At 41.3% G+C, this 14,305-nt stretch overlaps 1 protein-coding gene across 4 annotated transcripts in view; it reads right to left on the reverse strand.

Annotated features, from left to right (window-relative positions):
* FAM107B (family with sequence similarity 107 member B) overlaps window positions 1-14,305 on the reverse strand; it is a 63,504-nt gene that overhangs the window by 25,448 nt on the left and 23,751 nt on the right. The window contains exon 1 of one of the 4 annotated variants that reach the window (XM_076356583.1): window positions 11,311-11,331. The exons of the other annotated variants lie outside the window; for them this stretch is intronic. The gene's annotated coding sequence lies outside the window, so the exon portion shown is untranslated. Of the gene's footprint in view, window positions 1-11,310; window positions 11,332-14,305 lie in introns of those variants that run through there. 4 annotated transcript variants of the gene reach the window in all.

Genomic DNA, 14,305 nt, shown 5'->3' on the forward strand with positions numbered 1-14,305 from the left:
TCACGTTTTAGTTAACTCTCTGGTTTAGGTTTTCCAGCAAAAACAGATGTCAGTTGCCACCTTCATCCCCAAACCTCACCTTGCCAGCACTACTAACCTGTTTGCTGCAAAGTTGGGCTGCATGAGATGCAATACTATGTGTCTTTGAAGAAGGTGAAAGTCACCTCCATGAGAGTCCACCAAACGGCATCATCTTGTACGTAAGCTAACTCCACAGTTTCAGGTTAAACACCCTCTTTCAAGAGCCACTTCCCTCTCACAAACACACCTAATTAAACATACACCTCGAGGCCTGGTGGAACAAACAATAAGTCTTTGTGGTTGTACAGGATTGTGGATTTTGATTCAGGAAGTGTATATCTGCAAATTAATTTTGATCCGCATCCTACTGTACTCAATGTTTTCCTATGGCCTCTATTCAACATAAACATTTACTACCATTGAAAACCCGCACTTCCAGGAAAACAATGTTTAGTTAAATTCACACAGTGATTAAAAAATAACAATAAGACCATTAAAAGTTTGAAGTCAATGGATGAACTTTGCAAGACGGCAGTAGTGGGTTTATTAAAGTGCATGCCAGCAAACGTGCCTGTCCACCATCAGAAGTACCAGCCTCACTAGTAGGGAGATTAACAAACTTTTTAGTTGTTTCCAGTAGAGTCACAACAGAAAAGTTCGTAGAGGCTAGAGCACAGGCTCTTATCGAGAAAAAGAGTTTTATGCATAATTTCAGAGTTCTTTAATCTCCCCCAGGGGGTATTTCCATTGCTAGAGCGTGCTGACATCCATTTTAGAGAAAACCTCTGAAGGTGTCTTTTAAATATTCCTTCCCAAAAAACTCCCATGGGACAGCTGCATTACTTCAACAAGTGACTTGAGAGGCAGGAGGAGACAGTATGTTAAATGAGTAAGGCAGACACACGGAAGGCCAAGGCAACAAGAATTTCACTCACATTCTCATATGTCATTCTCCCCTTCTTTACATCAGATAAATCAACGCAGTTCAGCCATAGACACCTTCTGTTAATCTCACCCAAGACCTCAGCTAAAAACTTAAGACATCAACCACTTGTCTCTGTCTCGCTTAAGACCTTTTATTAATCCCACTCTAACCCTTGTTTATACCATTATGATTATTATCTAATTATAAACAATGGCTTGATTAAAACATACATATTTATAGAAGCATTCATGTCACCTACCTTTAGGCCTTTAATTGCTGTAGCTAAAATAGGAAAGCAAGCTCCTTATAGCATTAGCATGGTTATCCAGAGGGCAAATCAAAGCAGCTATGCTGAACACCTAACGTCAAATATCATCGCTCTCAAGCAGCTCCCAGAGACACTTGCCTTCCTCCACTGGAGTTATGTGAAGTCCAGGGAGCCTAACCTCCTAAACTGCTTTTTAATAGCAGTAGGAAAGGTCCCTTCAAAAATCAAAACAGTTAGAAAATCCAACCCAAATTTCATAAACTACAGTAATACTGAACAAATCAAACCTGCCGCTGCTTTCTACAATATCTCCAGTATGCCAGTTACTTCCAGCTTCACATACTGTATAATGTAAAACAATGGAAAATACTCAGTTTAATAATTTCCTGTATTATTCACCGCATTGTGTGCAATACCTTGTGGATTAATTATCTAGATAACAAAATGACTGCAAGTGCCATTAATGTCGTCGGTCTGAAGTAGTCATCTAAAGAACCAGAGCAATGCGCTCCTGCGATCTACGGCATGAGGGAAGTTGAACTGAAGAAGAACCCCTGCTACCTGCACCATACGGGTTAAAAATAACCCCTTCCCTCCCATGCAGGAAGGTGACTAAACCATTACGCAACTGCAGAAAGTCCCAATGATTGGGAAAATTGAAGAGAGGAAAGGACTTTCATACCTGGAAGCCAAACCGTTCAAAAGAATGGAGAGAAGGGTCACCAAGTCTAACACATCTGAGTCTTCTTCATCTGAAATCCAATGAGGAGCCAGAACTTCTTATCAATCACTACATGAACTTACTATATAGTAAATGCTATATGGTGAAAACTATTTTTTAGTCCTGTATGTAGAATCCCAAAGAGTAGTGCAATACCATCAATGGCTGAACTCACTGTGGAGCCCAGTGGATCCACAATACTGACTGCTCAGCGGATGCACACCCCACCCCTTCTTCTCAAGCATCCAAACCTGGCCAGAAACACTCAGCTCCTGGCATGGAAGTGGCTAGCTAACACCGGGAGCAGGGCATGGGTGGAACAAAAACACAGTCAGTAAGTGGGACGATCCACTTCATCTAACAGTGACATCTAAAAGACATGTACCCAGACGAAGCTGGTCCTTTGGGCTGGTCTAAGCCAATCTAGACTTTTTGCGTAGAGAAGAAAAGCAAACAGCACCTCCGGGAAATGACCTGTTAGAGCAGGTCCAGAGGAGGACCATGAAAATGGTCAGAGGCTGGAACACCTCTCCTATGAAGAAAGGCTGAGAGAGATGGGCTTGTTCAGCCTGGAGAAGAGAAGGCTCTGAGCAGACCTTATTGAAGCCTTTCAATATATAAAAAGGGGGCTTATAAGAAAGATGGAGAAAGACTTTTTATCAGGGCCTGTAATGACAGGACTAGGGCAATGGTTTTAAACTGAAAGAGGGTAGGTTTAGACTGGACATAGGAAAGAAATTTTTAACTATGAAGGTGGTGAGACGCTGGCACAGGTTGCCCAGAGAAGCTGTGGATGCCCCATCATTGGAAATGTTCAAGGTCAGACTGAACAGGGCTTTGAGCAACCTGATCTAGTGCAAGATGTCCCTGCCCATGGGAGGGGGGTTGGACTAGATGAACTTCAAAGGTCCCTTCTAACCCAAACCATTCTGTGATTCTATGACTGATCACATTTATTTTAGGATGGGATAAACATGTTTTTGAGGGTGCTTGTACTGATGAACAAAAGCAGTCCACCGTTGAGAAAGATACCGCACCCAAGGTGACAGAGCCCTCCTGGACCCAGGACGCCCACACGAGTGAAGGAAGCCCTCAAGCAGAATTACTGCTGTCCTTAACCACAGATGTGGCCACATACCACCACCAGGCTCAGCTTGCACAGCTGGAAACATCTCATTTCTGTGCGTCCTGGTTAAGCAAGAAGCACGGATTTCTGTTTGAAGGCAATATAAATTGCACCACTTGACATACCAATGGAAATATTTCTGTCATTTCCAGGCCACCAAACACAAATAGCACTTATTAGTTTACTACTCTGGTTTCCAATTTGAGAAATGCCTTTAATGGAAGCGCTTTCTTGAACACACACCAAATGCCACTGAACATAAATGTGCCTAAACTGCATCTCCAAGAGAGCTCTGTTTTTAAATTAACTTTGAGCATGTTCTAACCTAAAAAGGGAGGAGGGGAGGGAATGAAAAAAAAAAAGAGGAAAAGAGGAAGAAGGTCTCTTTTGTGGCATTTTTCTTTCTGCGAACACAGGAGGAAATAGGTGTTGGTACAAGCAGAACGGAAGACAGATTTACATCTCCCAGTTTCAAAACAAAGTGCTATCAGCAAAAATATTAGATTATTGATGCAGAGAGAGAGAAAGTTGCAAAGCTGCTTAGCATTTCAAGAAGCTGTGAGGCTTTTCACTCGGTGCTGTAGCTGGAGAAAATAAAAATATTCTTTGAGTACGATTTAGTAACTCAATAACAAAAGTCAAATAGATTAAATGCTGCATCTGTTGTTATAATTAAATTAACAAAGTACTGATAGAATCATGCATGTTTTCCCCTTGTGTACCATACCCTGTGCAAAGATGTGCTGTAGCTGTACATATTTCCTGTGTTTTAAATTAAAACACAAGCCAAATTCACCCTTCCTGCGATGCTATTAAAAATCAAGGAAAATTACTCCAGGGATAAATCTGGCCCAGAGATGTTTTTCAACAAAGATGAGTTTCAGAATAAATTCTACGAAAATAGGTCTGTGAGGAAACACTTGAAACATTTTCACTGGTGTTTCCAGAGCACTTGTTTAAAAACATATTGGAACAGATAGTTCCCAGTATTAAATAGGTGGAAAATTTGAAGACAGTGTTTTAGAACACTTTGTTTCCAGGTGATCAACCTGATATTCTTACAGTCTGGATTTGGGGGGTGGGGGGGGTTGTTGTTTCATTTTTTTGTTTTCAGGGGTTTTTTAGGGGTGGGGAGGGATTGGGGGGGGGGGGGGGTTAGTTTGGGGTTTTTTTAAATACCTAAGTATCTGCAGTCTTAAATAAAGGCCACTTTATATGCAGCTCAACTTGGGCACCAGGAATTGAGGAGCTCAGAAATTGCAGGTGTACTTGGAAAATCAGACCCATGCATTCAAGAGATTACAAATTTTTACATCGAGATTACACAATCAGATGAAATACTACTGTAAATAGCATCAGGTTAGACCCTCAGCTGGCATGAGCTGGAGCCAGTCTACTAAAATCAATTAATCCTCCTCAGCTTATCTGACTCACTCAGGGAATGCGTACAATTCTTAATATTACAGTTCTCCATGGAGTCGCATATGCAGAAGCACTGGCAAGGGCAATGGCCTCGGTTAACCTTCCTACGCAGTAGCATGATGCTGGAGACCTGCACAAATGCACCCGTAACACTTCTCCTGCAAGACTGCATCAACTAAAATGATGAAAACAGCCATAAACACACACAAGTTGCTGAAAGCAATTTATCTCCAGCAATTTGGACAGCTAACAGCCATTGTAATCACATTTTTGCAGAATCATAGAAAACTGGGCTGGAAGGAACTTGAAGAGGCCATTCACCCCTTCCCTGCCCCAAGGCGAGCTGTAGCACATCTACACACTCCCGACACCTCCTCCTTCCTTGGAGGTTTTTGAGCCAAAATGTTTCACTCTTGATCTCAGTACAAAACAAGACATGATTTAAACCCCATTGTTCATCTCGTTTTAAGCTCCAGGTGTCAGCCTTTAATGCTAATAAATATACAGAACATCAAACTAGCTGGCTAGTTCCTATGTGAACACAGAGCTGAGCCTTTGCTAATGTGGGGACAGCAGAAGATATAAACAGGTAGGACTGATGATTTTTTTAGAGCAAGAGTCAAACATAGCAGAAATAAAAAATCTGTTCAACAGATCTCCATTGCAGGAGATATTTTTAGCACATCTGGAGGAGACCACAAAGGTCATGAGAAAATCTGCAATGCTCTCATCGAGGCCTTCCTCTCCATGACAGGCACTGAGAGGCAGCGGGTCTACCCTCCCGCTGCCATACAGAAGAGGCCACTCTGTTCCCAGAGAGCGCTATTCTCTCCAGTGTTGCTCTGATCAAGCCTGTTTTCCATCCCCCAGCTTTTACAAGCTTGTGACAAAGTCCCCTTGCAATGGCACAGGAGCACGTACTTCTCCTCCCCTCTGTTTTCCCACCACAAAGTCACAGGCTCAGAAGAGTCTCCCACGGAGCAGACAGCTCCCAGCTCCCCTGCCTCCAAAACCTCCCAGGGCACAAATCCAGAAATGGAGCCTGTGGAGGGAGGAAAGGGGAAGCTGGCAGGGAAAGCCATTAAACGTGCCATTTTGCAAAAATAGTACTTGGATGGTTCTCACCAGCACAGAAGGATTCAGGACTAACAGTGCTACTGATGGTGTTTCTGCAGTAATGTAAAGGGAGAAGGGTCTGAACATCAGATCCTAGCCCTAGAAAAGCTTTAAATTATTAAAGCAAGGCGTCAATTCTTGTAACAAGGTGCTGCAGCTTATTTAAAGAAAATAACACACTAATAAGAACAATTTTTTCCTTCCACATCTTCCAGGCATGGCATCAGTAGGATCTGTTTGAAAATGCTTCCATTGCTTCTGCCGCAGTCCTGAAAACAATCTTGTGCTTGTAAAGAGATGCAGCCCAGTCTCCTCATTGTGATTCTAAACCAGAATACATATTTCTTCTATTTCTTTCCCCATGTTTTTCTTTGCATGCAATTATTCAGACAAATCATACTCCTCAATCTCCTGGGACTCAGTTTATTCCAATAATTGAGAGGGCTTTCTTCTTCTCTGATGTTCTGTTTTTCAGGGCAAGGTTATTTTTTGTGTGTATGATCCCTTTTGAATTATGCAAAACCCAAGGCAAAAGTGTAATAAAAAATGCAACAACTCTATTGCTTAGTTTTGTGGTCTGACATTTTCATTTCATGTCATAATGAGTCTAATCAATCTATCCTGCATTACACACATATCACATTCCTAACCAGTAGCAATTAGAAATAGATACCCGATTTCTTTCTTCCAGAATTGTATGAAAATTAATGTCACTTGTCACAAAAAGAGTTCACACTACAAAGAGCAACACACAAAATGCTAAGTATTTTAATTTGACACCGTTCTTCATGTAGTTCTCAAATCAAAAGCAACAATGTTAAATTCTATTATTAATCCTCCTCCTTGGATCATCACTCTGAATTAAGGCATTAATGAGAGACCTGCAAAGCATTGTCTTAGAAGCCATAAAACATAAAACTAAAATTGAACAATTTGGTCCTTGGGATTAAAAATCCTCATTAAATCACATAAGCACCAAGAAAAGGCTAAAGTACTGAACAAGCAGTGTCTGTAGCAGCTCTGTTCCTTTCTGTACAAGTGACAGGCAGGGTATCTCTCGAGTGACAAATGCACGAGTCTCCCCGTGACCCATATTAGAGCTGTTGTAACCGTCGTGGTTACGCTGGCAGCTTTCCATCCCGGGGCTTGAATTCTCACAGCTGCCCGCGCACGGGACTTTCCTGCTCTCCTCCAACACACTTGCCCTTATTTTCTGAGAGGCAACAAGCACAGTTGTCCCAGTTAAGCAGGAGGTGTCCTGCACCAGTTCATGCTCTCCCGAAGACCCAACCAGTCTCACATCGGCAGCTGCAATAAAAACAACTGCTCCGCTTCAGCAAGAAGCAGCCAGTTGCTGCAACAGCCAGCTCTGCCCCAGCTGATGGAAGTGGGAAATGGCGACATTTCTTCATATTGGTTACAGAAGCCTTGCCTTTAATTTCACTTGGAAGCTCATCCCTGCCTATCAGGTTTGCTCACTTGGTGTGTCAGCCACTTGTTCCTTAAAAAGTTCAGACGGGGAAAAAAAGGATGCAGAAGCTGGAGTAATGCTGAGCTCTTCTGTAACTACAGCTTCTGTATCTGTATCTCTAGAAGTGGCTGTATCACATCCAGAATGTGTTGGCTTACCACCTTGGAAGTCAGAGGGCCACCCCAGTTTCAATTCCCAGTTCTGCCCATAACTCAGTTGTGTGCTAACTGTGAAATACACACTGCGACTACAGCAAAGATGGACACCGAGTACCAAAAATTCAGTGATTCAGTCTCAGCTCTCAAACATCTACTCTGATGTCACATCCGTTTCATAAAAACATCCACCTGTTCTGCATCTGTGTTAATGGGAAGAAAAAAAGCCGAGTCTTGCAGATGTGCAAAGCTCAGACAACAATAAAACAGGTCACTGCAGATAAACTCTCGGGGCTTATTCACTGTGAAAGACGGCATGAATTTAGTTTCCTCGCAAGGTAACAAGACAGACAGACAGTAATGCCTATTGCAAAATTGTGTCACGAAAAGCAAGTGACACAATGAGGGATCCAGGACATTTGTATGCAAACCTGTTTAAGCTGAATCCCATATAGCGTATGCAGGAGTAGGAGTGCAAGAATTGCACAACTGTTTGCTTGCACATTACCTGAATCTTGGACAAAACACCCGTGGCCAGCAGTCCCGGGGATTTCTAGGGCAGACTTAGGAAAGTCTAACAGCTCACCAGCTGCTACTGAAACCTACGTTCCACAGGAGGCTAAAAAAAATACCAGGTGATCTCTTATTAGGTCCCAACTTGCCATTGAACAAGTAACAAGATAGGCAGGATCCAAGCAGTCTCCTTTATTCCAGCGATCCCTTGAGGCACAGTCCCTCCAAGAGGGACAGCAATTATAAAGCTTTCAGTAGTGAACCATTAACCTCACAGTTGCCAAAAGCCTAAAGTTCATTTAGCACATGAAATTTTTTCATAGCTTTCTAAATCCTTTATACAATCTGCGTATCAGCAAGTGCAGATTACCGTTTTTATTTTTATATAGCAAACTAAATATAACCCTGATAGTTAAGAGTGAAATAAAGAAACAATTACAGATTTTGAATACTGAAGGTTATTCCCCCCCAATATTTGTATGTATCTTCCAAATGCTGAGTAAATCAAAACCCAGAGAGAAATATACACTGTGGGCCGGATCTTTCAGCAAGTATAAGTCAGCATGGTCTGAACAACTCTTCATACAAAATCACACTGCCAAATACTTGATGAAAAGACCTGAGTGGATGTCAGCATATGCTTAGTGTAAAACAGACAAGAGGACCTTTGTCAGACAAGAATTAAATTAAGACTCACTATAGGAACTGTATCATACAGTTTAAAAGAAAACCACACCACAAACACATGTGCAGGCCTGAAAACGGGTAAAAAGCATGAGAAATGTCAGCTGAGGTCTGCTCCTTACGAGGAAGGAGATTCAACAGCAAGATACTATTATCCATTGCATGCAGATAACTGGTTTTATAGGAACCAGCCGGCTTGCTGCTCCAAAGCAGCTGCTTGAACATTTAACTTGGAAGACAGACTATTCTTTGCATTTTCTTTGGTGTGTCTTCTAGCTGTACTGCTAAACTGCTCTGCTGACACAGCAGAGCCAAACAGCAACATGTTTCATACAGGACTGGAGTGCCTTTAGGCTGAATGACTGCCTGGTAAAAACTCTACGTGGTTTACATGGCACACTGAAGCGGAGACCACAGCACTGTACCGATGCCAGAGGCGCCTGGAAGCTGTCGCGTAATTTTTGAGGACGCAGCTCAGTACATTCGCATCCACAAGGTGGTTGTACATGAGCCATTTTCAGTGCTGGCTATTTTGTCGTAAAGAAAGCCAAAGAAGGAAGCAGTTAGTAAGAGACAGAAACCTGTGCATTCAGGAGAGCAGCAAATGACTCATATACTATAGAGATGCACGCAAGACTAGTCCATGCTAGTCAGAGCTGGGTATTATGGATAATAACTCCAACAGCCTGCATTATATAGATAGCAGGTTTGCAGCCTACACATCTGCCAGTTTTCTTTCTAGATACTGAAAAACAGCATACATCTAATCACTCACCAGCAATTCCCTTTCCTGCTTCAATCTTCTGTTACACAGTTTCATCTGATCCAAGAGACTTAAAACATATACATTTACAATATCTGATTTTTTGCTGGAACAGTGAACAAAATAACTGATAAACTGAAACTTAAAAAAAAAAGAGAATGCAAAAAATTGAGTTCACCAACTGAAAATATTTTCCAAAGCAGTGATTCAGCTTAGTATGTGATTTTACACACACACAGAGGCACAGGTTTTCACATATTAAACTAATGCTACCTAGAACAAAAGATGTGCTCAGCTTTTCTTTGAAAAGCCCATCACACAAGTAGGTATCTAATAAATAAATAACCAACTGTAGTCTGATACAATATGGCAATTTCAATCTAACACAAAATGTTGCCGGTGCTGAGGCTGAAGCCACACATTTTAAAGGAAAGCTACCAGACCTTTCCTGGTGTGAATACTTAATGTTTTGAGAGAAGCGAGAGAATTTTGTGTTTAGAAGTTACTCCATCAGAAGCACACACTGTTCTCTTAAACACTTTGTTTTAAATTAGGGTTGACCAACTTGTAAGATTGCTCACAAAATCTCCAACCCCTCAAGCAAAGCAAGAACTCAATCAGTAAAGCTGTGGACAAATGGGATTACCAGTCTGGCTTGCAAGTGAGAATAGCCTGTTAAAAAAGGCAGAATCACATTTCCATGTGGAAAATTTTAAAATAATTATTACTAAATATAACATCTCAGATTTTTTCCCCCCTATTGCATTTACAATAATACACATAAACTCATCTCTGCTTATTCCATTAGATAACAGGCAGCAGAGCCAAAGTCACGTTCTTGTTCAGAATCGCTTGGGACTTGAGCACTCCCTCCCAGATTCCCCCGGAGGGGAGCAGCAATGCTGAGACCACAAGGAAACAGGCAGACATGTGGAGGGGGGGAGAGGAATAAGAAATACCTGCATGTGGCTGTCAGACCCATCTTCTTCATAGGCCTTGTCAAAATATCTGCAAGGTAGCCAAAATGCCCACACAAATCCGAATTGGGGAGGGAGGAGGGAAAGACTCAAGTATTGGGATATTCCAATTTGAAAGTGTCATTAAGAATTACAATTATGAGCTAATTACATTGGGGAGGGATAAAAAAAAAAAATCAAGCAAAGAGGATCTGTTTGATATGGCACCTAGATGGCAAGGGAGAGAAGCATGAATTCCACCACACTAAAAAATTTTCTATTCAGAGTCATCGTCGCAGTGTTGAATAAAGTGAAGGAAAGTGTTGCTGCTTCTTCCTTGTATCATTCTCTGCTATGGCACCCTCTGCCATCCAAATTCCCACTCCCTCTCACACCTTTACAAAATGTCAGTGCAGTGACTTTCTAGGAATTTGGGCCAAGTTCAAGAATCACCATCTGCTCCCGCTGGAGAGGAATGAGATCAGACTGCAAATGCATGGCAGACTCCTAGCAAGGAGACATGCGAGCACAGTTTGGACACATATGAAAGTCAGTACCAGCTTTCTTCGTTCAAATTATAAACTTCAGACTTGCCTCTGTCGCTCTGTAATGAAGCATTCATATATTCAGTTCATCATCCATCTAGGTTAAGTGCATGTATAGGCAAGCACTCTCAAGACACTTCATTAATCTACATGTATCTTAAAGATGTTTAGAATTGTAGACGTGCATGCACAAGATGAGTTTTTCAAGACTTAAAAAAGTAATTAGGCCTTGAGAAAAGTGGCTTTGGTAGTACACGTTCTCACAGTTATTTAAATTAATTCAATATATGCTTAAATCAGCACAAGACTTCTCATTAGACATTGACATCAGCTATTTTTCCAGTCTTAAGAGCTTTCTGGAATCGCTTTGCACTGCGTACTTAGAAGCATGCACTTCTGCAGGCAGTCAGCTTGCAAGGCAGTGCCCCTTGACACACCTACACACACACCCCCCCCCAGGTTCAAAAATGGAATTTATAATACATTGTCATTATAGCTGGTAGCACTATGGGAATATATATAAAAAAGATGCGCTTTGTATCAAAACATCAGTCTTTCAAGTGACTTGCAGGAACAAACAGCAGAAATAGAGCCAACAACTGAAAAGCAGAGCAGCGCACCCACCCGGATCAAGTGCTGGAGGAAACCTAGGTCAGCGACTCCCTGACTGCTTGGAAGAAGCACACAGAATAGAAAAAGGCTGTAACAGTAGAAAAGAAAGAGAGAATACGTCACAGCTCCTGAGCAACTCATATTCACTTGCTCATTCATGCTCTGAAGGGCATAAATCTGGAGTCACTTTCTGGAGATGTTTCTCCCCACCTAACTGGTTATCACGGTAGCCCAGGGCTAAAGTTCGGAGCAGAAGCCTGTGTTCATCCACTGAACACTTCCCAATTTAACTTGATGGCACTCTGGAGAGCTGAGATCAAACTTCCTTATTTCGTAAGATGGGGAACATTAAAAAAAACAACCCACAAAACAAAAACAAACAAACAGAAATCAAGCCACTTGCCCAAAGCTGTATGAGAAATTAGGTAGAACTGGAAACTGAAGGCAGATCATGCAAGTCCCAGTTGAGCCTTGTAAGATTAGCCCTTCTGCATTTGACCATCTATTACACTTCTAGATGTGCCATAATTTCAAATCCTGCCTACTTAAACTGTAACAGAAGACTCTTGAATTTTCCATCATTGGAAAAAGACGACCCTAACTCCAGTGGAGAATATTAGACGTTCTTATAATCCCAAGTGTCTCTCTTGCTTGCATCTATTTATTTTCCTTTCAAGTCTATTTGTGGACTTAAAAGGAGAATAAACAGTCCATTTCTTGCCCAAGTCCCTTTCTTGGCCACAAACGTGGCCAAGAAAAAACAATGTGATTACGTTCTGCATGTGGTTAAAGCCTGAAGCCTGCTGTTTTAAAACATACACATAAACGTACAGATACACATGTACATACATTTATATTCACACATACATATAGCCTTTGTTAATAATCAGAACAGATCTTGATGAATCACCTCTATTTGATTTTTTACATTGATTCTTGTAAAAAGCAATCCCCAAATGTGCAAGCTATTAAGAAAATATGTGAAAAAACAAAGTCTGATTGGCAGACTAAAGTTGTAGGCTGAATAAGACATAAGCCTGTTTAGCATTAATGCCAGAAGATCCCCCCTCACTCTAAAAATCTGACATACCGTTTGCTTTATTAGCTCTAAACCAACTATTCATTTAATTTACATTAAAAATAGGAAATTAGAAATTAATACAGATGATTTAGAACTGAAGTCATGCAAAGACAGCACTTCTTTTTTAATAGACTTTCAGTTTGGAAGTGAGTATTACTGCATGCTGCTGAATTGCTATGACAGTCCACAGGGCCAGCACTAGAAGTCTGTCGATACAACCGTTAAGATTTCATTTACTAAGAGTTGATTAACTCAAGGCTTCCTTTTCCACTAACTGAATACCACAAAGTGCCTCCAACTATTATGAGTTTAGATCTGAGTGTACGAGCAAGGAATGACTATCTTATGCACCATCCAGAATTAGTTTCACAGATGAAGGAAATGAAACTTTTTTAAATTGGGAAAAGAAAAATAAAGGCAAGATAGTGCTTCACCCTAGTCAAAAAGTCACTGCAACTCAGATTAACTTTAGTCAAGAAAGTAAAAATGAAAGTCTGACCCTTAAAAAGTAAGGTCAGATGTTCCATTAATTTCCTCTTCCATTTTTGTGAAGCATGTGGTCCCAGGTCACAGAAAAGTCTATTACAAGTCACAAATATGCCACCAGTAGAGATCCAAGAGTTTCCCTTCCAAGCTAGAGACAATTACCAACAAAACAGAAGACACCACGCCAGCACCAAGCCAAATAAATTGAGCCAGAGCTCATCATCAGCAATCACATTTAATAGAAATGGCAATATAGAGAACCTGCAGTTGGCACAGCTACCGGTGCACTGGGGCAATTAACTCTAGCAGAATGGCATTGCAGTCACGCATATGCCCTGCTCACTACAGAAGCCTTGCTAATATTCGTGTTTACTACTCTAGGTCAATGCCAATAACTTCACAGTCCTTACATACTGGAAAGCGCTACCCTGTTCTACCTTTAACCTTCCCCACGTTCCCACAGTGAGAAGGACATGCCTCTTATTCCAAGCACCTTAAACTCCATTTAAACCCATTTTAATCACGCACACAGAGGTTTTCTTCCCTTCCAATATTTTTAATGAACATAATATTAGAAGACGCTGAAATTTTTTCCTTTCTTAATCTCGACAAAACCGTTTTCCACTACGTAATTTGTAACAGGGCTGCTGCACAGCACCATTACTGGAAACAAGGGTTTTATAATAGAAATTGTGATGTGAACTTAAACGCAGCACCTAGCTGCATGAAAACCCTGTCGTGCTTCTGGAAAGAAAATGCATTTAAAACCTAACAGTCTCTGTCATCATCATAAAACGCACACACTACTGCTGCATGCTCTCAAAAAGCTTCATTAAATGGGGCTGGGCACAGCGGCAATGAACTGCAGTCTCCCCTGACTTTGTACAGTACGTGGGCTCATTACTACCACCAGCTGTGACCATCTCCACGCTAACAAGGAAGGGGAAGATAAAAATCTGCACTAAATTAGAATCTAGTTTTGTGATCACGAAATGAGTAAGGGAACAAAATCGATGTGAACAGAAGTCAGTGCTGGAGGGTTACTCTCGCTACCTGTCCATTATACGCTCAGTTATTCTTTGCCTACTTAACATTAACACCTACTCATTTCTCCAAACCAGTGACTCTCGCTATCACCCTCGTTCCTTTGTTGTTATCAAACTAGCCTTCCTCTGAGGAAGGTTTATCAGCTTCAATGAACACTGGCCACTGTACTTCACATAAAATTTGGAAATTTTGAAATTAAGACAGTAGATCACCACTACCTTCTGCACACAAGAGACAAGTCCAGGCCAGGTGTAACAAAGATATAATGATGCTATTTTATTAAATCAGTGAAAGAATACTGAAGAGAAGTGAACAAGACTTGGCCTTACTGAACATCTGAAAGTTAATAACCCTAGGTTAATAACCCTGATGAGGACTGCTGTTACAAAGACA

This window comes from Aptenodytes patagonicus, chromosome 1 (genome assembly GCF_965638725.1).
Source record: "Aptenodytes patagonicus chromosome 1, bAptPat1.pri.cur, whole genome shotgun sequence".
NCBI lineage: Eukaryota > Metazoa > Chordata > Aves > Sphenisciformes > Spheniscidae > Aptenodytes > Aptenodytes patagonicus.